The sequence below is a fragment of the Camelus ferus genome, chromosome 33 (assembly GCF_009834535.1).
Source record: "Camelus ferus isolate YT-003-E chromosome 33, BCGSAC_Cfer_1.0, whole genome shotgun sequence".
NCBI classification, from domain to species: Eukaryota; Metazoa; Chordata; class Mammalia; order Artiodactyla; family Camelidae; genus Camelus; species Camelus ferus.
The window spans coordinates 987,595-1,008,237 of record NC_045728.1 but is presented as its reverse complement, the minus strand read 5'-3'; the positions used below and the strand labels follow the sequence as shown (position 1 = coordinate 1,008,237).

Here is a 20,643-nt window from a genome sequence, read left to right as displayed (position 1 = left end):
TAAAGGAACACAGACTCAGAGACAAGCCAAAGCGGAAGCCAGTTTTGGGGGACGAAAGACTGAATTCAAAACTTACCAAAATGGTGGGGTACAGACCTTAAATACTTCACTATTAAAAAGACAATTTTTAAATTAGGCATCATGCCTTTTGAAAAACTAAGAAACATGGAGAAACTAAAAGTAAGCAGAACTAGAAATGAGAAAGGGCCATGGCAGCAGGTTCAGAAAACACTTCCTTACGTGTAAGAAAGTGCTCTGTGCAACCCCACAGTCAGGATCTGAAAACGCAGTTGAAACAAGCTACTTACTGCAAAAGCAAGCAGCTGTTAAGACCCCCTTTAAAAGCAGTGGAACACGGGAACCCGTCAGTAACCGCGGGGAGAGGGCACCCGGTTGTCAGAACGGCTCGGGGGCTTTGAGACCAAGCGGTTTTTAAGAACAAATGCTGTGAAATATTTTAGAAGCAGGTACTCTCCATACAAATATCTGCGTACGTATCTGTGTACACGTACACACACACACACACACACACACACACACACACAGAGCTGTCTACCCCAAGCGTGGAGGATAAATTGCTTCCCAAATTATTTCATAAAAATACCGTAATGCGAATTCCAACAAATTACAAAAGATAGCGCTGAAATGAAAACTGTAGACCAGGGACACGAATACAGATGCAAAGTCCTCTTTAAATATCAGTAAATTAAATTCAATTGTGTGTTTTTAAAACCACTCAGGACCACTGGTTCTGTGGTTTAATATTGAGAAATCTGTTAATCAGACCAAAAGGTAATATTCACTGAACCGATGCAAACAAAAAACACGCGACGAGATCCTCAGCGCTTCCGTATTTTTTCTAAAGAGTTTTCAGTAAAATGGGTACAGATATTTCCCTACCATGATAGCAGGTGCCCCACGGCCACCGCACTGAGGAGCGGGCAGGGAGAGAAGGGGCAGTTACCCCTGCAATTCCGTGCACCCTCGTGGAGCCCGGCCAAGGCGCTGCAGCCCGAGACGGAACCGTCACCACGTCCACTTAGAAAACCCAAGGCGGCGGAACGTGGAGGAGCCGGCCCCACGGTCAGGTGCGGAAGGCGCGTCAGTGTCAAAGCTGCGGCCGAAGCCGCGACGGCTGCGCAGCCTTGTCAGATACAGTTTCTTTTAAATCTACCTGAAAATAACCTGTTAAAATATATAATGGAAACAGTTATCAACAACAGAAGCATACTGGAAGGAAAAAACAGTAAAACATAAAGGAATGAGTTAAAGGAGAAATACATGGAACTATAAAGAAACACAGACCTGTAGAACTTTGACGACAGAAAGCCGACTTGAATAAATGGGAAAACATACCACGATCCCAGAAAGGAAGAGTGAAAACCATAAAGGCATTTTTTTCCAAACAAATGCCTACGTATTATGAAATATTAATTTCCATCTATTATGAAATCCTAATTAAAAGCTCAACTTGATTTTTTTTTATAGCATGACAGAGTACTTTTAAAATTAAGCTGGTATAAAAGCTAAGAAAAACCAAGAGAATTTTGTAAAAGAATAATAATAAAGAAGGCTCTCCTCCCCAGACACGCACCACATTTGACAGAATCACGATGATTAACTCAGATTCTACTTGGCTCAGTGATTGAGGACAGACCAGTCAAAGGGATGAGCTTCGCTCAGAATTACTCTGACACACATGAGCACCTACTGGACGTTAAGGGTGACGGGACAGACACGGAGGGGGGGCGGCGTGGAGGGAGGTGGAATTCTCCAACAGGGTGGGGGAGTCACTGGAAGGTACAAGACTTGAGGATGAAGTGAGGGGCGAGGAGAGCCTTCCCGGAGGGCACGGAATCTGCGAAGCCTCTGAGGGACGAGTGGATGATGTGTTTCAGGAAGAGCCAGCAGACCAAGCCACCTGCCCCCGGAGCAAACAGGGCAGGGGAGGGGCAGGAATGGGGCCAGGCGGGTCCTGGGGATACAAAGGTCTTCTACGCCACTGTTTAGCTTTTACCCCAAGTAAGACAAGAAGCCACTGGAAGGCACAGAGCAGAGGCAGGACACGGTCTATCATTTTAAAGTGTTCACTCTGGTTGCTTAGTTAAAAACAGACCATGAAGAAACAAGGATGAAAACGGGACCATCTGTTGAATTACTGCCATAATCCACCCAAGATACAGCGAACAGAAAAGAGTGAGGATGGTAAGGCTGACTTTGGAGGCGGTGGAGCCAACAGGATACCCTGAAGGGGTGAGAGTGAGGAATGGGAGGGAGGGAGGGTCACTGGGGACCCTCGAGTGGCCTGGGACGGGAAGAGGTGGGTTCCTCTGCTGCCCTGGGATGACCTCACAGGGCGCAGTTTGGGGAGGGGGCTCAGGAGTCCGCACCAGGCAGAGATGTTGAGAAGCCCGGCACACCTACAGGAGGGAGCAGGGGAGAGGTCCAGGCTGCACGTCTGGGAGTCAGAATTACAGGGTTTATTCAAAGCCATGTGTCTGGATGAAACCATGAGGGGACTGAGCTGAAGGAAGTATCCGACCGAGATCTGGGGCCTGGCAAGACTGAGAGTCGGGATCACGAGGTGGAACAAGCAAAACGGACGGGGAAGGAGCTGCAGGGAGGGAGGAGGTTGTGGGGGAGGAAGGGACCGACCCTGCCGCGCACACGGTGATGGCGGGTCACACTGTCTGAGCCCGAAATGGACCGACGGACCTGGAGGCATGGGTCTCACTGGTGGTGTGGTAAGAGGTGGTTGGGTGGAAAGACAGGATACAAAGGCCGACTGTGGACAGGCTCAGGGAAAAGCAGACGAGAAGGTGGCGTCTCTCTAGGACAACCCTGTAAAGAGCAGAAGCTGGAGGAAGCTGGGGGTCCCGGCAGGGTGCAACACTGGGAAGACAAAATTGAAGCAGCTTCACGTCGGTACACGCTGCAGAAGCCAGTCCAGACGGCTCTAAGGGCTCCATGTGAGGTAACAGACTGTTAAAGCACCTGTAAGACTGTTGTCCTGGAAACGCGGGCGTGCGAATGGGTCGCGTAAACGCAGCAGACCGAAAGAGGCACACACGAGATCTGTTTGAAGGCAAAAACGCCAGAAATACCACGAGATAAATAAAAAGTCAAACTCTCTGAGGAACACATGATGCAAACACATCATGTGAAATGACCGCCGTAGCACGTGTCAGGGAGACACGCAGACCGATGCCTTTCAAGAAAAATCACAGACGCCGAGAGAAAATCAGCAGAGATCACAGGCAGGAAGAAAAACAGCGGACTTACAGCACACAGTGCAAAGCGTTCAAAATCACCCATAAATCAGGAATTACCGTCACAGTAAAACAAGCTTTCAACCATCACAAATCATAATCCGAAGAATGTGAAACTCGAAGCCCTTACACTCACTGTTGGCAAGGTTCTGCTGAGGGCGGGCGCGGTCTCGGGGTTAGAGACAACATCTGACCAGAGAGCAGACGTTTCTATTGGTGCCTTTAGGACGTTCCTGAGTTTTAAACATTAAACATTTTTAAACTTCTAAAAATGCATCTTAATACACAAATCAGTCAGGCAAATAGGTGGACAAAAGGACATGTATTTGTAACGCTTAAAATTAGCAAAAAAAGCGGGGACGGTACAGCTCAGTGGTAGAGCGCGTGCCCAGCATGCATGAGGTCCTGGGTTCGATTCCCAGTGCCTCCAGTAAAATAAATAAATAAACCTAATTACCTCCTCCCCCCGCAAACAAAACAAACAAAATTAGCCAAAAAAACTGCATCCATATATAAGGAACTATTTAATTATTATACATGCAAACGAGGACATTGTACAAATATTAAAGTTCACATTTTCTAGAATTGTTCAACAGGGCATTCAAAAATGGAATGTAACGTGGCGTAGGGTTGGGAACACGGGATCTGGAGTCAGACCGCCCAGTTTTGAATCCTGACTCTGCTCACTGACTGAGGGTCCTTGCGGAAATTACTTAACGTCTTTGGGCCAACGTTTCTTCACCTGCAAATTGGGGGAAATAAAGCCTCATGGAATCAGTATTAACATTAAGTAAACGGACATTCATGGGGAGCTTGGAACAGCGCCTGGCACCTGTTATGTATTCATTCAAAAATCAAACTTTGTTCAATGGTGAATGACATAGCCACACTGTGTTAACTTAGGAGAGCAGGACGCAAAACTATCAGGTGGAGTTTAATTTGAAAATAATATTTACACAGTTCACACAGGGAGGAGAGTATTTTAAAGTACCTGTGGTCCTCTTTGGTCAGAGCACTCATCTCTGCCCTTGTGAAGGCAGCTCAGTCGATCCCACTTTTCGGGTCTTTCTGTCTCTGGTTTCCGCAGGTCGGGCACAGCGTGTCTGGAGACGCACTTAACCTTATTTATCCTGCTTGCGATTTGCTTTGCTTCCCGAATCTGAAACTGGAAAAGTCGCCTGCAGTGACGCTTCCCCTCCGACTCCCAGACTGTGCTCAGACGTAGGTCAGACCCGCCCGTGAAGTCGCGTTCACTCCTCTTTAACATTCTCCAGTCTCACTTCTTCATTTCACATCCTCAGTTGCCAAACTGCTGGTCAGAGAGTGCTGGGGACCCACAGGGAATGCACAGGGACGGGCGCTGCCGAGTTTTAAATGTTCGCGGGAAGCACCAGTGTCCATGGGAGACCGTGCTAAACACTAGAAGCTGTTCGGGCCTAGACACTGGGTCATTTTTAAGTTAGGCCTTTCTTTTGATCTAGGGGTGCCGTTAAAAAAAAAAAGCATTGAGACACAAGGGCCATAAACCGAGGGAGTTTGGAACGAACGATCTGACTTTCTTAACATCTATCTTCCAGGTCGCTAATTCTTTCTATCACTGAGACTCATACACTTTCCATCCATTTATGGAAATCTTACTTTCCACTGTGCTTTTCATTTTTAGAAAATCTATTTGGTTATTTGAAAACTGTCGCTGGTCCTTTAGTTACACCCTGGCGGTCACTTTGTTACATTTAGCGTAACTACACACGTTTTACGCTTACATTCGACAGCGGCGCCTCCCCTGCAGTTTCTGCAGTTCTGTTCTGCACCACTGTCTGCGCTGACTTCTGTTCCCCGGGTTTGTCTCCTCGTGAGCATGGCGAGCTGCACCTCTCAGAGACTTGTGGAAATGCTGGTGATGTCTGACTCTAAGTACGTTCCTTCGATGCAGGCTTGCATTTGCTTCTTCAGACTCTTACCAAAATCCTACCTTACAAATTCTGAGAGCCACACGGGACTGGTGACCCGCACGTGGACGCCTGTGAAGGCAGTTTAGTGGTGAAGCTCCGTCCCCGGGGCCGCGCTCTCCCCTCCCCGCCGGAGGCGGCCCCACCCTCTCCACCTACACAGCGGGTCTTGTCGCGTCTTCTCCCTCAAGGGTCTTGCCTTTAGGGCTCGTGGCCCCAGGACGGAACCCACCACCCCACCCCCCACTTCGCCCCAGTCTCAGGCTTTATCCACAGTCCACACGTCGTCCTTCACATCCAAGCTCCGGGAGACACAGGCCCGGGAAGCGCCCCAGAGCGAGACTGGCCTCAGTGCCTCCTCTCCCCGAAGGAGGAAGTTTGCACGGCTTTGTGCTCCTTGAAGTTTTCCCTGCTTTTCAAATCACTGCGCATTTTAACATATTTATTTTAACATATTTTCCCAGGGTTTTAAAATATTCTGTGTTGGGAGAGTTTCTGCGTACGCGGAGTCTGCTGTGTCACTGAAAGAAGGGAAGCATGTCCTCCACTTCCCGCCACGTGGACGATGGCCCTTGTAACCAGGAGGGAGTCACTATTCATCTTCCCCACGTAAGTCCCCGCACCCCCCCCCCACCTCTGCTCACTCTGTTTCCTCCACTGAAAAAGGCTTTGACGCATTTCTAAGTTTTCCCTGTAACTCAAAGTCTGGGGGAAATGCCGCCTCTTCCAGGAAGCCTTCTGTGATCTTTCTTGGCGCTCTGATTTTAGAGTCTTATCTGCGCCTTTCCTCTGGGGATTTATTCTCTTCTGGTAGTGACCATCTACCTACAGCAGACACTTTTCATTGGTGATTACTGACGTTAACACTTTGACCACATGCAAAGTCTTCAAAGTCTCATCACTGATATTATGTTGCAATTTTGCCGAGGCCAGAATCTGAATCCAATACTCCAGGGCTAGTGTTCGAAGTGACTCCCGGAGCTCCTGATGGCAGCTGGGGAGGCCCAGGGCATCCGTCTCCACGCTGACCCACGTTTATCTCCCTACACGTGCTGAAAAGGCGGCAAAACGTTCGTTCTCTCCAGGGGGGAGAAAGTTTCTCGTAGGAAAACTGGTGTCTGCTGTTGGTGGTGAGCAGAGCGAGACAAGGGAGACATCCGATCAAGTGACGGCCGAGGCCAGGAAACATTTTTTTTTAGTAAACTTAAGAGCAAAGATTCAGATTCTGCGGTTGTTCAGACTCGAGTGACCCCTCCGCACATTCTGTGTGGAAACTGGCTGAAGAGACTCACGAAACTGTTCCAGCAAGTGCCCTGGGTGGCTGGGAACGGCCCACGTGAGGGCCACATAGGGGATGGTTTCTCTTAACAGGCAAAATTTATTTTAATGGCTTTATAAATTACTTGAGTCATTTATTTATAGAATCATTGAGAGTCCAAAAGGGTCACTTAAATTTTTCAGTTATATTTTATTGCGTTTTATGTAGGAAATTATATGCTGTAGTTAAGATTTGTGAACATGAGGATTCCTGAAGGTCTCAGGGCGTATCCCTTGTGAGTGTCCTGTTTTTTGTGAATGTTGATTATGTCCTGGGAGGCACTGAACGCCTCTCCCTTGCTTCTCCTAACAGAGCTTTTCCCAGAGTAACGAGGCACCAGTATTTGTTGAAAGAAGGAAAGAAGGGACAAAAGGAAGAACATAAGGAAGTGCTCCTGCTCTTTTCTGCCGCTTGTCCTCGTCCTTCTGAGCTTCTGAGGTGGTTTTACTGAAGTGAAGTCGGGGGGTAAGCGGTGGCTAGGAAGTCCTCCTTCAGTGTCCATTTGTGCAATTGTAACAAATAAATAACACCCTCATTCATTATTAATAGGCTTTCTAGCCATCAAAAAAGTGGATTCCAGTTTCCAGTGAATAATTCCACTGGCAATTATTTGCCGTTTAAATAAAAGAGAAGGCATTTCACGTGGACGATACAAACAGCAGATAATTAAAATAAAGTAAGTGATTTCCATAAATAATGAAGATGGGAAATTATCTCTGACTGGGCCGGCAAAGCTCAATTTCCACTTCATCCCCCGTGAAGAGGACTAACCACGTCCACGGGCGCCCCCGCCCTCCGGGGGGGCGTTCTGGGCCCCACAGCTCTGCTCACACCAGGTAGAGGGGGCTCGTTTCAGCTGCTCGCCTCGGGAAGCAGGGCACTGGGCCCGTGTGGCTCCTTGCAGAGACCCCCATGACGGGCTGCAAAGAACCCCCCCCCCACGCTCCCTGCGCAGACACACACACACGAGCCCCACCGAGGGCTCTCACGACGCCTGATGGAGAGCTGAGCTGTAGATGGCTTTCTGAACCAGGAATGAACTGTTCGTTTCCTAAAATAAAAAAAGCTAATACATCTGTTGCAACAATAGAACAACGAAGCGGTGCATTTCTTCTCCCGTCATTTTCAGAGAGAAACAGCACAGAGACGAGGAGCACGTCGAGAGGGCGGTGGCCGTGGGGGAAGCCAGGTGACACATCCGGAGCCTCCACCAGGGCTTACCTCTGACTTGGCACAGGGCAGGTGGAAGGCAGGCCACAGGGCGGGGTCGCGTGGAGCCCCCGACCCTGAGGGAAGGCTGGCCACGCAGTGCAGTGAACGTCACAGTTCCCGTGTCCAGTGAGCGGACACTTTGCCTGCTCACCTCTCCCTGGAAGGTAAGTTTCCTCAGGATCTGAATGTTCTCATCCACAAAGCTCACAAATGTCATCGCAAGGCCACCATCTGAGTGAGAGTCCCCACACTCACGTGGCACACGGTGCGTCCAGTAGCAAGGAACAGTGTGAAAACGGAGGAACATAAAGTCAGAGAAACAGAGAGAGATGGGCCCTGGCCTGGTCCACCACTCGCTACCTGTGGCGCCTCGACAAGTTACTAAGGCCGTCAGGGCCCCTTCAAGTGTGAAGCGAGGTGACAACAGCCTGGCCGCCACAGCGCGTCTGAGAAGCAAGCAGGGCACGTGCCGTGAGAGCCCTCTCGCCTGCCTGCAGAGTCCTGGGTCCTGCCCCTCGGTGGCGCCAGCCGTGGGCTCATTTACACACGCTCTCGGCTCCATCTCCCTTCATCCAAGTCTGACGACCGCTCGCTTTCTTAGCACAGTTGTCTCGTTTCCGCGATGCCCCATTTCTCTGACAGCAAGTCAGCATTTATTTACAGTTAGAGGCCATGCTGCCCAACGACCAGGGCCCAGATGGCGGTAAGTGGTGCGTCAGGCGAGCCTCGCGCCGTCATCAGACAGAAGCGCTGAACAACGGGGTCTGCACCACAGACAGATGCCGCCGTCGGCCCGTCCACAGAGGCCCTGCTGAGCCGGAGAGCAGAGCGCCTTCCGCCGCCGCCCACTGCCTGCACACCCTTTCAGGAGCTTCCTGGGTAGTCAGCGGCCCCACCGGGTCCACAGGGTAAACAAGCTGCGGGTCCGTCCATAGAGACCCCCCGGGGACAACCGACGCCCACCAGACCCTGCCTTCGGGCCCTGTCTCACCTCCCCCGGCGGCTCCTCCCTTAGCCTTCCCCCAGACATCCGGGGTGACCAGAGCAGAGCACCTGACTCTTGCGGAGCGACCACGCGCTCTGGCCCTGCTGCTACGCGCTCCTGCCTGCAACGCTCCGCCCCCCGCCCAGGACTGCTCAGGCCACTCCCTTCTCCGACTGCAAACTGCGACTTCTCGCAGCAGCAGCTCAACGCCGCCGTGTCCACGCTGGTCCCCCCACCCCTTCCCCAGGGGACGGTCCTGTCACTCTGTCACCCTTTTTCCCATGACTCTTTCCGCACTATGAGGCATTTTTCAAGGAGCACACTAACGGGGGGCTGGCATTGAAGGAAAAGGTTCACGGTGTGACATCTGCCCCCGGCCCCACACTCCACCCACAACGGGCACACGCGAACGTCAGCGAGTGGGAAACGGAAGACACTCTGCCTCGGGCCAGGACACCGAGTCCCTGCTCCTCAGGGGAAGGCCGCCTCGGACAGACAGCACGGAGGCTCGGCTGGGAAGGCGAGTCTGAGCCACGCGGGCCCTTTACCCATCCCATATCCTGTGAGGCGACAGGAAGACACATAGGGGGAGAAGGAGGAAGCCGGTGAGAGCCCTGAAGAACAGGGCTTGCACCAGTGAGCCAGAAGTGTCCTGTGGTCCTCTGAACAGCACAAAGCTGGGATCAGAGCTGTGAAAAACAGGTGACACCAGGGAGACGGGTCCCGAAGTACATTCCTCTCAAAGCGAAGGCTTGTGGATGGAGAAGCCCAAGGAGTCCCGAGCACAGAGCTTATAGAAAAAGCGCGCAGCGGGGGACTCGAGGCTGTGCTCAGAGTTACGCAGGCTGCCGGCCCCGCGTTTGTGTGAGCACTGAGCCGAAGAGACACCAAGAAGTTAAGACCTCGGGGGTGGTTTCTCCCAGGACGGAAGATCCCTGCGCCCAGAGCCAAACCCCAGCGGGCACGTCACGCTCAGCATCGTAACGGGAGCCTCACGACCTGGAACACAGTCAGGAAGACGCAGCACCAGACGGAGACTCAGATCAGGAGAGACACACCCAAACCGGGACTCACGCACCTGAAGGGAACCAGTGCTCACTTCCCAGAGACTTAGGAGAACAAAGGTAAAGCCGTTAAATCCCATTAACACCCTCAGGGCTACTCCCAATAATACCCGATCCCCAGTCAGAAACAGCCAGACCTTGGGACAGGAAACGCGGTCTTCACGGTAAGATGAGTGCTCGAGCGACACCAGAATGGATGCAGCTGAGTGACCTGATCAGCCAGAAAACCAAGTGGATGGTTCCTCCCAGAAAAATCTTAAGAAACAGAAAGTCCAAGAGACAGCTTAAGAGACAAGGAACATGAAAACGAATATATGTCTGCATACGCATGACTGGGACCCTGTGCTGTGCACCAGATTGACGCAACGCTGTAAACTGACTGTACTTCAATAAAAATATATACATAAATACATAGAGAAAAAAGAGAGAGACACGGAGAAGAGTTCTGGAAAAGAGGAGTAAACAGAAGATCAAAGCAACTGAAGAAGTTTATTACAGCTGAAGGCAAGCCCAGTTCTTCTGGTTAAAAGGCCCCACTCTGTGCCAAAGAACGAGTTTTAAAAGGCCCGTGACTTCAAACATCACTATGGACCGTCTGAACGTTTCACATGAAGAAAAATCCTCAAAAGTTCCAAAGGCAAAACAGTGGGTCATTCACAAAGACACAGGGGTCACACTGATAATTCATTCTCCACAGCAACACTGGGGGCAGGAAGGAAACAGACCGACGTTGTGATTTTGAACCCAGATACCACACCCTGTCAAACCCGCATTCAAGTATTTGGGGCAAAATAAAGACTTTTGGACCCACGAAGACTCGGGAATCGTGCCACCCACAGATACTTCTGAAAAAAAACTTAGGAAAGGATAATCCAGTAAAATAAATAACAAAACCAAGAAAAAGGATACAAGGACGACGCGCGATCAAAGGAAACACTGAAAGCTACAGTGAAGTTTAAATAACTGTTGGTGCTTGAGATTTTACAAATGTATAAAATAACCATCTGGAACTAAAACCCCAGATGTTCTCGGCAGTGCAGTCTGCCAGACGGGGGGCGGGGAGTGCAAGAACACGAGCATCTTCATTCTCATGTAACAGGGAGCTATGGGTACTGTAGCTGCTGGCGGGATCCTTGAGGTTGTTAAAAATGTAAGTGTGACCGCTGGAAGAACAGGAAGAGACGCGCGCGTTCCAAATTACTAGGGAGGAAACTTAATGAAACAAAATGTGTAAAAAAATCAGCGCAGCAAAGGGCAAGACAGAAACAAATAAAATTAGTATAATCAAAGTGTACCACAGTCACCAAAAATGTCCATTTTAAACTATGAAAAACAAAATTCAGCTGTATGTAGACTGTGAGAGGGATCCCACTGAAATTCAAAGGCAAATGGATTTTTTTAAAGATACAAAAATATATAACCAGGCAAATGATAATGAAAATTATAAAATGGTGTGGTATATAGCAAGACTGATGTCCGAAAACAAAGTAGAAAGCACTGAATAGGGTAAAGTAGGCATCCAGCATCAATACAGCGTTCGAGCCAGTAAGAAGGTGCAACAGTCATAACCTCGTACGCATCAAACTACAAAGCTAAATCTACACAAACGAGTGTGTACGTGTGTGTGCACACAAAATCTCATGGAAACACAAGGAGAGGCTGGAAAATCCACAGGCAGGAGCTTCCGCCACACCTGCCTCTTGACAGCTGGCAGCTGAAGTCAGAGAGACAGAGACGGAGAGGGGAGGAGCGAGACCGAGGGAGAGAGGGAACATTCTGGAAAAGGGGGACTTACTCAAGTCCCTTGAGAAGACCTGGAAAAACAAAGCGAAACAATGGAAATGTGTTCGTGACTTTCTCAGATGCTTTCAAAATTTTCTAGAAGAACAGAGCTGCCCTTAACAATCAAAAATAAAACAAAACAACAAAATCACACCACCTCAGTTTATCAGAAAAATTCCAACTGTTTCAGAAAATAGGACCTTCTTATGAAGCCAGCCCAACTCTGATGCCAAAATCAAGCAAAAACCTCAAAGGGGAAATTTCTTTTTTCGTAAGACTCCTAAATAAAATATGAATGAATCAAGTCCAGCTGTGAATTAATAGAATACTTCTTCAGGACAAATTAAGTTTAACTCAGGAATACCAAAATGGTTTCACATCAAAAAAAAAAAAAGATACCAGTGTATGATAGCAGATTAAAAGAGAAACCCACTCTGGTCGTCTTAATAATGGCCGAACAGCACTGGATAAAATCTAACGGGCATGTCTCAGTGAACAAACTTCCTGGCAAGCTGGAAATAGATGGAAATGTCTTGAGAGTTACAAAGGCCTTTCACAGGAGCCTAAAGCAACGCTATGCAAGATGACTGACCAGCAGCATTCCTACTAGAGTCAGGGGAAAGAAAAAGGAGAGAGACAGCCCTTTTCAGCATTGCATCGCAGGCCTCGCCAGTGAAAATGCCGACGTAAACACCTGAGGGGCATGAGGAGTGCGAAGGCCTGGGCAGAGCTGCCCTAATCTTCCTCGGCAAGACCCCCTCCTCCAGAAGCATCAGCAGAGTCTAAGGGCAAACCATGCAAATCAGACAGACGATTCGAACGAGAAAAGTTCCGTGAGTACCACCCCACGCAGAGTCGGCCGCTGCCTCACAGGTCAGCACACGGTGTCAGCCAGAAAACATGCTGGAAAAATACACCCTGATGATGACGCGCACACACACCCACACCCGGTAAGAACAGCTGGGGGAAGACGCCCAGCGGGGACATGGACGTTTGGGGGAGAAGGGAAACTAGGAGTCCGTTGCTGTTGCTCTCTCCGTTTACTATCCGCCATATCAAAAAGGAAAAGAAACTTGTAAAAGCACTCGGAGTAATAATATAAAAAATCACAAATGGTACAGAATTCGAGAGTGGAGAAGCACATCCATGGATATTCTGGTATTTGTCTTACAAGTAGGTATAAAGGTGTCATTTCAAGTAAGTACAGAAAAGATACACTATTCACACAAACGCGTTTCATCTAAAAAAGGAAAACTAGGTACCTCGCACTGAATGCTAACAATGAATGTCAGCATTTCAGAAGGATTAAGGAGATAATCAACCCACCAGTAAGTCTTTAGGATTTTTTTCCCCAAAGATCTTGGTTGGGGAAGATTGCCTGATTCGTCATCAACAGTGCAAATCACAGTGGAAAAGGCAGACACTTCTGTCGCCTTATAGAACAGCCTGTGCAACGTTACAGGACGTATGAATATCTCCAGAGAATATTTTTAACAAAGAATCAGACAACAGTTAAATATTTAATATCATACATATACGTATGTGTGTGTACATAAAGCATTCCAAATTTTTAAGGAAAAGAGAGCCTACCAGAACACAAATGACATTAAGTATCTCTAGTAAGATTTTCAAGTGGCCAGTAAATACATAACTGCGAATGAAGTCGTAACAAAATCAATAAAATGCTGACAACTGCTGAGCGCTCGCCGCTGCCCAGCGACCCCTTCAGGGCCTGGCCTGTGCAGACGATCAAAGGCCTTGTGGTGAGGACAGGGCGCGGAGCCCGGGGAAGTGGGGGAACTTGCCCTCTGCACACGGTTGGCTGTGGGGGGTCTGAATTTATACCCTATCAGTCTGGCTCCCAAAACAGCTCACTCCTCTGCCATATTTTTTTTCATTGATGAATGAAAACCACGAGTTGGTGTAATTCTTTTAAAAAGGTTGCTAACATTCAGTGTTGGTAAGAATGAGGGAAAACGTTTATTCTCAGACGTTCTTGGCGGAGGTATAAACTGACGAAGGCTTTCTGAAGGGCAGGCAAGGCAGACTCTTCAAAGGCATTTTAAAGCAGATCCAAGAATTCCACTTCCCAGATAGTTGACATACGTCAAAGAGATTTAAGAAAGAATGTTACGGCAGCAATATTTGTAAGAGCAGAAACTCGGAATCAACACATCTGTCAGTAAACAACTCGGGGACCCTCTGCACAACGAGACAGCACTCGGCCTCCAGCAAGCATGACGCAGGCCACGCGAACTGCTGCGGAGTGACTGCAAAGCTCCCTGACTGCTGTTCCTTGCAAACGGAAAGTTGCAGAAAGAACCCTATTTATGATTTTTTTAGAAGGAAAGAAGGGAGGGAGTGGGGAGGAAGGAAGGTCTGAACGTGTGAGTGCAGCTCCTTAGAAAAGGAACGCGAAGACACACACCCAGCTGTCTTCACCCCCACGGTGGCTCCTGCGGAGAGCGGAGCCACGGCGGGAGGGGCTGCAGGCAGGGAGGGGAGAAAGACACACTTTCATGGGGACCCAACATCAACAGCTCTTCCACCATCTTTCAGGGTGAGATGCTCACGCAACGTAAACAGCAGCGCAAAGAATACTGAAGAAAGTGATGAAATTGACACTGAATCCACAGGAACCACGGACGAGGAGAGGAGGACTCCGGGCACCGTATCATCGACACAGCTGCATGGGATGCCCCGCTCCAGGGTCCGGGTGGGGGCATCCAACATCTAGAACCACTCTTGGGGTCCAGGGTTGGTCAACTTTTTTAAAAAACAGCCTCGATCGACCTTTTATACAAACTTCGCAACATCTTCCTGCTTTAGGAGAGGCTTGGACTCCACGCTGGGCCCAGTCGTGTGCTAAGGTCGGCTGGCACTTCAGACTGGAGTTTGAGGTTCCCATCAGCTTCCCCACATGGAGCCGCAGCATCCTTAACTCAAGACTGATCCTGAGTTAATTCCACCGACGGGCCGAGGGAGCTGCGGCAGGAGTGGCTCTGGCTCCCGTCACGCATGACAGCGCCGCTCACTGCAGTCACCAGCCGCACGCCCCTGCATCCCGGTGCACGTCGGGCCCGTGTGCATCAGCAGCTGGGCGCCACGGCTTTCCTGCCACGGTTCACACCGGCTACGTCCCGGCACAAGTACGGCAACCAGGCTGGTTCAGCACCGCAGCGGGCTGCGCAGGCTACACCCGCACGTCGTGTCAGGAGCAGGCCGTCCAGGCGGCTGGCCCGTCCCTGTGGGTGAGCCGGGGTGTGCATGGCCCACGGCGGTGCCCTGTCCTTAGGGAGGGAGCCCGGGGGCCTGTTAACACGGTTCCTGCGACACGCCTGCGACCTAGGAGAACAAAGGGGCGGGCGGCAGCACCCGGACACCAGCCCTCCTCTGTCTGCAGGCGGGACCTCGGGGACAGGGGACACTCCAAGCGGCAGCAGCAGAGAGGACGGGACACAGGGCGCCTCCTGCCACCTCCGAGCACGTGTCAGCAGCAGGAGTACACGGGGCAGCACTTCGCGAACTTCACGGGTTACTTGGTCACGTAGAAAAATAATCCCTTTTCTTGTTCTTGATGAGTTTAAAGAGTATGATTTTCAAAACATTAGCGTGCCTTTATGCAAACGTTAAGTGAGGCCAAGGAAAGACTTATCTCACTTGTTAACGAGAGGCCCGTGAGGACGGCCCCAGGGGCTGAGCAGCTCCGCGCGGGCTCCGCAGAGACGCTCAGACAGGCTTGCTGAACTAGCGGCAATGCTGGCTGGAGTCCCGCGGGGCAAGGCGACCGCGACATCCAGGGCCACCGCCTTGCTTTGGACAAGATCGTTTTCACTGACTTTGGTTTTACGAAAGTTAGTATTTGCCCTCACAGAGTGATGACGTGTCCTGCTCAATGAGGAGCAGCGAGTCAAACAAGGAACCCCTCCCCCAGAGCCCAGGGAGGCCCATGGGGGCCTCGCAGACACCGTCCGGCCACCACACCGAGGACACCGCGGTCACTGTCTGTCTCTGTCTAACGCCGAGACTGCTTTTCCTTCACAGCTGTGTGCGCAGTGGTCTCTGGACGGTGGGTGGAGACTCATGTACCTGTGCCCAGAACTACACGGCGCCGTGCCCCAGGTGCCTGCGTCCCCCAGATGGGTGTGTGGAGGCCTTGGTTCACTGTGCAGTGGTATTTGGAGGTGGGGCGGCTCAGACGAGATGGGAAGGGTGGAGACTCCAGGACTGGGGCAGGGGTACTGTAAGAAGAGTCGTGAGTAAACAAGATGGCACTGTGCAGAAGGCACTGTGCAGCACAGGGAAATAGACACAAGATCTCGTGGTGGCTCACAGGGAAAAACAAATGTGACAATGAATATATGTATGTTCATGTATAACTGAAAACTTGTGCTCACACTGGAATTTGACACAACATTGTAAAATGACTATAACTCAATAAAAAAAATGTTAAAAAAAAACAAACAAACGCAAAGCAAAAAAAAAAAAAAGAAGAGATATGAGAAAGACCTCTCTCCCTCTCTCCCTCAGGGCCCTGCGAGGACACAGCAAGAAGGCGGCAGCCCGCCAAGCTGGAAGAGGCCCCACCAGACACTGAACCTGCCGGCTCCCTGACCTCGACTCCTGGGTCTCCAGTCTACGAGAAATAAGCGTCTACTGGTTAAGGCTCCGCGTCCGTGCTGTTTGCTGCTGCAGCCTGAGCTGACTGGAGCTGAGTGAGGGGACCCCTGGACGGGATGCCGTTCAGTCCCCTCCCTCCACACCTGCGAGCGCAGGAGCAGGTCAGTCCTGGGTCAGGGTCACGGGCACGCGCTCAGAGCCCCGCAGACAGCCCAGGTGGAGTCTGCACTCTCCACTTCTCGGCTAAGTCTGACCGAAGCCCCAGCGCCCTCACCTGTGAAGGGGAACAGCTGTGCCTTCCTTGGGACCCGAGTGATGAGCACAGGAGACGGGCCAAGTGGGGTGTTTACTAGACTCAGAACTGCTGTGGCCGTTGCACCAGGTTCCGTCATCACTCATAGTCTGGAGAATATGGTCAGATCCAATTTAAATTAGACTCAGCTTGGGAAAAGGAGGGCAGCTCACAAAATCGTTTTCAGAAGCGTGATTTCCCTCCAGGCTAAAAAGGCTGTCCTGGAGCTGGCTCTCCGCGCATTCCTGAGCAGACTTTAAACACAGATTTGCTCAAGGAACACAGCCTTGGGAGCCCTCCTGCGCTGCTGGCGGGAATGTAATTCAGGGCAGCCACTATAGAAAACAGTATGGAGAAGATTCCTTAAAAACTAAAACTAGAGTTGCCATGTGACCCAGCAACCCCACCCCTGGGCATCTATCCAGAGAGAACTCTAATTTGAAAAGACACATGCACCCCAATGTTCACAGCAGCACTATTTACAATAGCTGAGACATGGAAATAACCTAAATGTCCATCGACAGATGACTGGATAAAGAAGATGTGGTGTATTTATACAATGGAATACTACTCAGCCATTAAAAAGAATGAAATAATGCCATTTGCAGCAGCACAGATGGACCTAGAGATCATCATACTAAGTGAAGTCAGTCAGACAGAGAAAGACAGATACCATATAACTTATATATGAAATCTCAAAAATGATACAAATGAACTTATTTACAAAACAGAAACAGACTCACAGACATAGGAAATGAACTTACAGGGGGGTTATCAAAGGGCAAAGGTGGGGGTAAGTGAGGAGTTTTGGATTAACAGATACACACTACTGCATATAAAAGAGATAAACAGCAAGGTCCTACTGTACAGTACAGGGAACTATATCCAGTATCTGTAATGACCTATAATGAAAAATATGCAAAATATATGTATGTGTGGCTGCACACCAGGAAATAACACACTGTACATCCACTATGCGTCAATAAAAAGACAAATAAAAAGGAATACAGCCTCACTGTTCCTTCTCTCAGGAGAAAAAGAAAGGAGCAGGAGGAGGACTTTTATGTCACTCTGGTACTAGACGCGAAGCTGCCCAGGAAGACAGGAAGGCGGGGCTGAGCACGGAAGGTAAGAGGGCTTGGAAGCTGTTTGAAAGCCAGACGTGACTTCATCTTAGTAACAGGTCTGCCATTTTATGATCTAAAAGGGACCCGAAATATCCGTCCAGCCTGCCTCACAGGATGGTACAGAGATAAATCAAGAGAAAAGCTATGAAAGTATGTTCTGCTCATTCAGCTAATAGGATTCTTACCTTTGACTCTGCTTACTGGACCAGTGGGGGGCCAGTAGAGTCAGGCGTCCCCTCTCGAGCCACACCAGCGGTGGGCAGGGCTGGGCGGCCCCTGAGAACAAGAATCCTGTCTCCTCTTCGCCTTTCTATAATCGGCTTTCTAGCTGAGAGAGCAACGGAGATCGTGTACAGACTTTTCAGCACGAAATCTGTTTTCTGCCGGCTATTTGCAGGTTATTTAATTTCCGTGCTATATATTTTTAGACAATTTTATTGAGGCATAACTTACGTACCGTAAATCAATTCACTTTAAGAAGAATCTAATGGTTTGTAGTAAAAGTACAGAGTCGTGCTACAGTCCCCACAAGCCAGGTTCAGAGCCTTCCTAACAGCCTGAAAGACGGGACTCCCCACCCGCTGCTGCTCCCGTTGCCACCCGACGCAGGCAGCCCTAATCGCCTTCTTCTCTACAGATCCACCTTCTCCGGACTTTTTATGAAAATGGAGTCATGCCACCTTTTGCTACGTGCACCTGCTGCCCTTTATAGCACAGTGTTTTCCGGGTTCATTCACGTTTACGTGTTTCAGCTCACACTTTGTTTCACCAGCTGACAGACGTCTGCCTTGTTTCCAGTTGTTTTCTGGTATGAATGATGCTACTGTGAACTGTTGGGTACAAGTCTTCTTATGGACATACATTTTCATTCCTTTTGGGTAAATACCTATGAATAAAATCGCTGGGTCATAAGACAAGCTAATGTTGAAATTTCTGTTAAACTGCCAAGCTCTTTTCGAAGTAGCCGTAGCCTCTTACGTTCCCACCAGCAGCGTGTGAGGGTCCCAGTCTCTACGCACCCTCGCCAACTTTTGTTGGTGTCTGTCTTCTTGAACTGAAATGGCAGCTCGTTAATTATCTAGCTGGGAGCACCTGACTCACATCTGGCCAGTGAGACTGAAAAAGTCGTTGCGTGAGCTGGGAAAAACGTGTTCCTATTTGATTTGTTTAGAAGTACAGGCCTAACTCTGTCTATTCGCTCCCGTCTCTGGATGGTACCACGTGACAGTGTGATGCTGAGAGCTGAGTGAGGAGAAGGGGAGAAGTGCAGGGACGCTAATACAAAGTCGTCACATCACGAAGGTGCTGAATTGACCAACCTTGCTATTTCCTGACTCCAGGGCTCCTTGTCATGGGAGATAATAAAGCTCCTACTGACGAAGCCTCTGATGTGAGGTTCCTGCCACTCGCAGCCCAGTCGTCCTCACTGCTCCACAAGGCACGTTCAGGAGGCAAGGACCAGAGGCCACGGCGACCCTGGAGGCTGTTCACCTGCCCTCCAGCGACAGAAGACACACCAGTACAAACCCATTTCCTTTCAAATTTTCTCACCTTGACACTGACTCAATTCAGCAAACAGGCTGTCACCAACCTTTCAAATTTAATTCTGGGACAGAACATGGAGACAGGGCAGAAAGAGCCCCGGGGACACCCTGTGGGGATGGGAACAATTCTCAGAGAAAAACTGGGACAGTCCAGAGAGAAAGGGGGAGTAAAACTGGAAATTTAAAAGAGAGATTTCTTCCCTCTCCGATGACTTTGAAGGTTAGCCCGGGTAGGCAGCAATTCCTGCGTATCCTGGAACTTCCACGGGTAAAAATAAAGAGGTCACAGCGGCAAGCAGAAGTGGAGAGAGAGCAGAGGCGAGAAGAGACGGGGGTTTAACCAGTCGCCCTGGGTCACCGGGGGACACAGGGAGGTTCCAGCGATGCTGACAAAGCGGAATGGCCGACAGCCCAGCCAGCGGGAGAGAGCGTTCAGTCCACGGCACATGTTCTTAAAACTATGACGCATGTGTGTCCTCCATACTTACTGCGTACATTCAGCATAAACGTGCAACATGCGCACCTCTTGGGGAGCAATGGAAGTGTTAGCTGTCTTGATTGTGGTGGCGGATTCACTGGTGCATACATCTGTTAAAACTCATCAAATTGTTCAGCTCAAATACGTGCGGTTTACTGTACGGGAACCACACCATAATGGAGGTGTTAAAAATAATAAAATGGGTTGGCTATGGTACCTCCTTCTTAGTTACTAAGAGGCTCAAATCCTTGCTGACCCATAGCAAGAACTCGAAAAAAATCAAATATGCCATATATGTGGGCTGCATTCTATACAATAAAAACGTATGTAACATAGCATTCTCTACCATTTTTATACTAGGAGTGTTCATTTGTATGTAACAGGGGAAAGAGGACTCTGAGACTTGAAAATAACTTAAAAAATTTACTCCTGAAAGAAATTTGTTTAAAAAAAAGTCGACTCCTCTTTTTGGTAATGGAGGAGCAGCTTCTAACAGATTAACCTTCACACAAATAATAACAATCAATCCAGACACACACACACACAATTAAACTGCAGAGGCAGCAACAGCAACACAGCACCCGGAGACGATGGCAAGAAACTAAAGCAGGAAGCAGTGGAGGAGAATTCAGCTTACCAGAAAGGAGCAGAATGGCGCTCGCTCGATGTCCAATATTGCATGAAATTTTGTCTGAAGGGAGCTCCAGTCAGCACCGAATGATGTTACTAAAACCGAAAAGGGCACCTATAGTCTTACTGTCTTGCAGAAGCAAGGGAGTCTGGAGTGACCACGGCAGCTACAAATTGAGGGGATAAGTCCCATAAAAGAGATATTCACAGAAGAAAAGTCCTAAAATCTGCCTTAAAAAAAAAACCTGTTTGAATTTCTAGCTGATCCCTCAACTCCTCATCCGCAGAGAAGATTACAAGTCACCCAGCTCAGGCTAGAAGAACTGAACGATAATTTTTATCAGTGCCCACCACAGAGGAGACAGGCTGAAGT

General features: G+C 49.5%; 1 protein-coding gene and 1 long non-coding RNA gene across 6 annotated transcripts in view; both read right to left on the bottom strand.

The window, feature by feature from the left end:
- The window catches only part of OPCML (opioid binding protein/cell adhesion molecule like), an 872,021-nt gene that overhangs the window by 805,038 nt on the left and 46,340 nt on the right, over positions 1-20,643 (bottom strand). The gene's annotated exons all lie outside the window — the stretch shown is intronic.
- LOC116661165 lies at positions 569-19,772 on the bottom strand. The gene is made up of 4 exons (XR_004316943.1): positions 19,678-19,772; positions 16,863-16,867; positions 1,854-1,858; positions 569-578 (listed from the first exon to the last, which is right to left on the bottom strand). It is a non-coding gene; the product is annotated as an uncharacterized LOC116661165 (long non-coding RNA).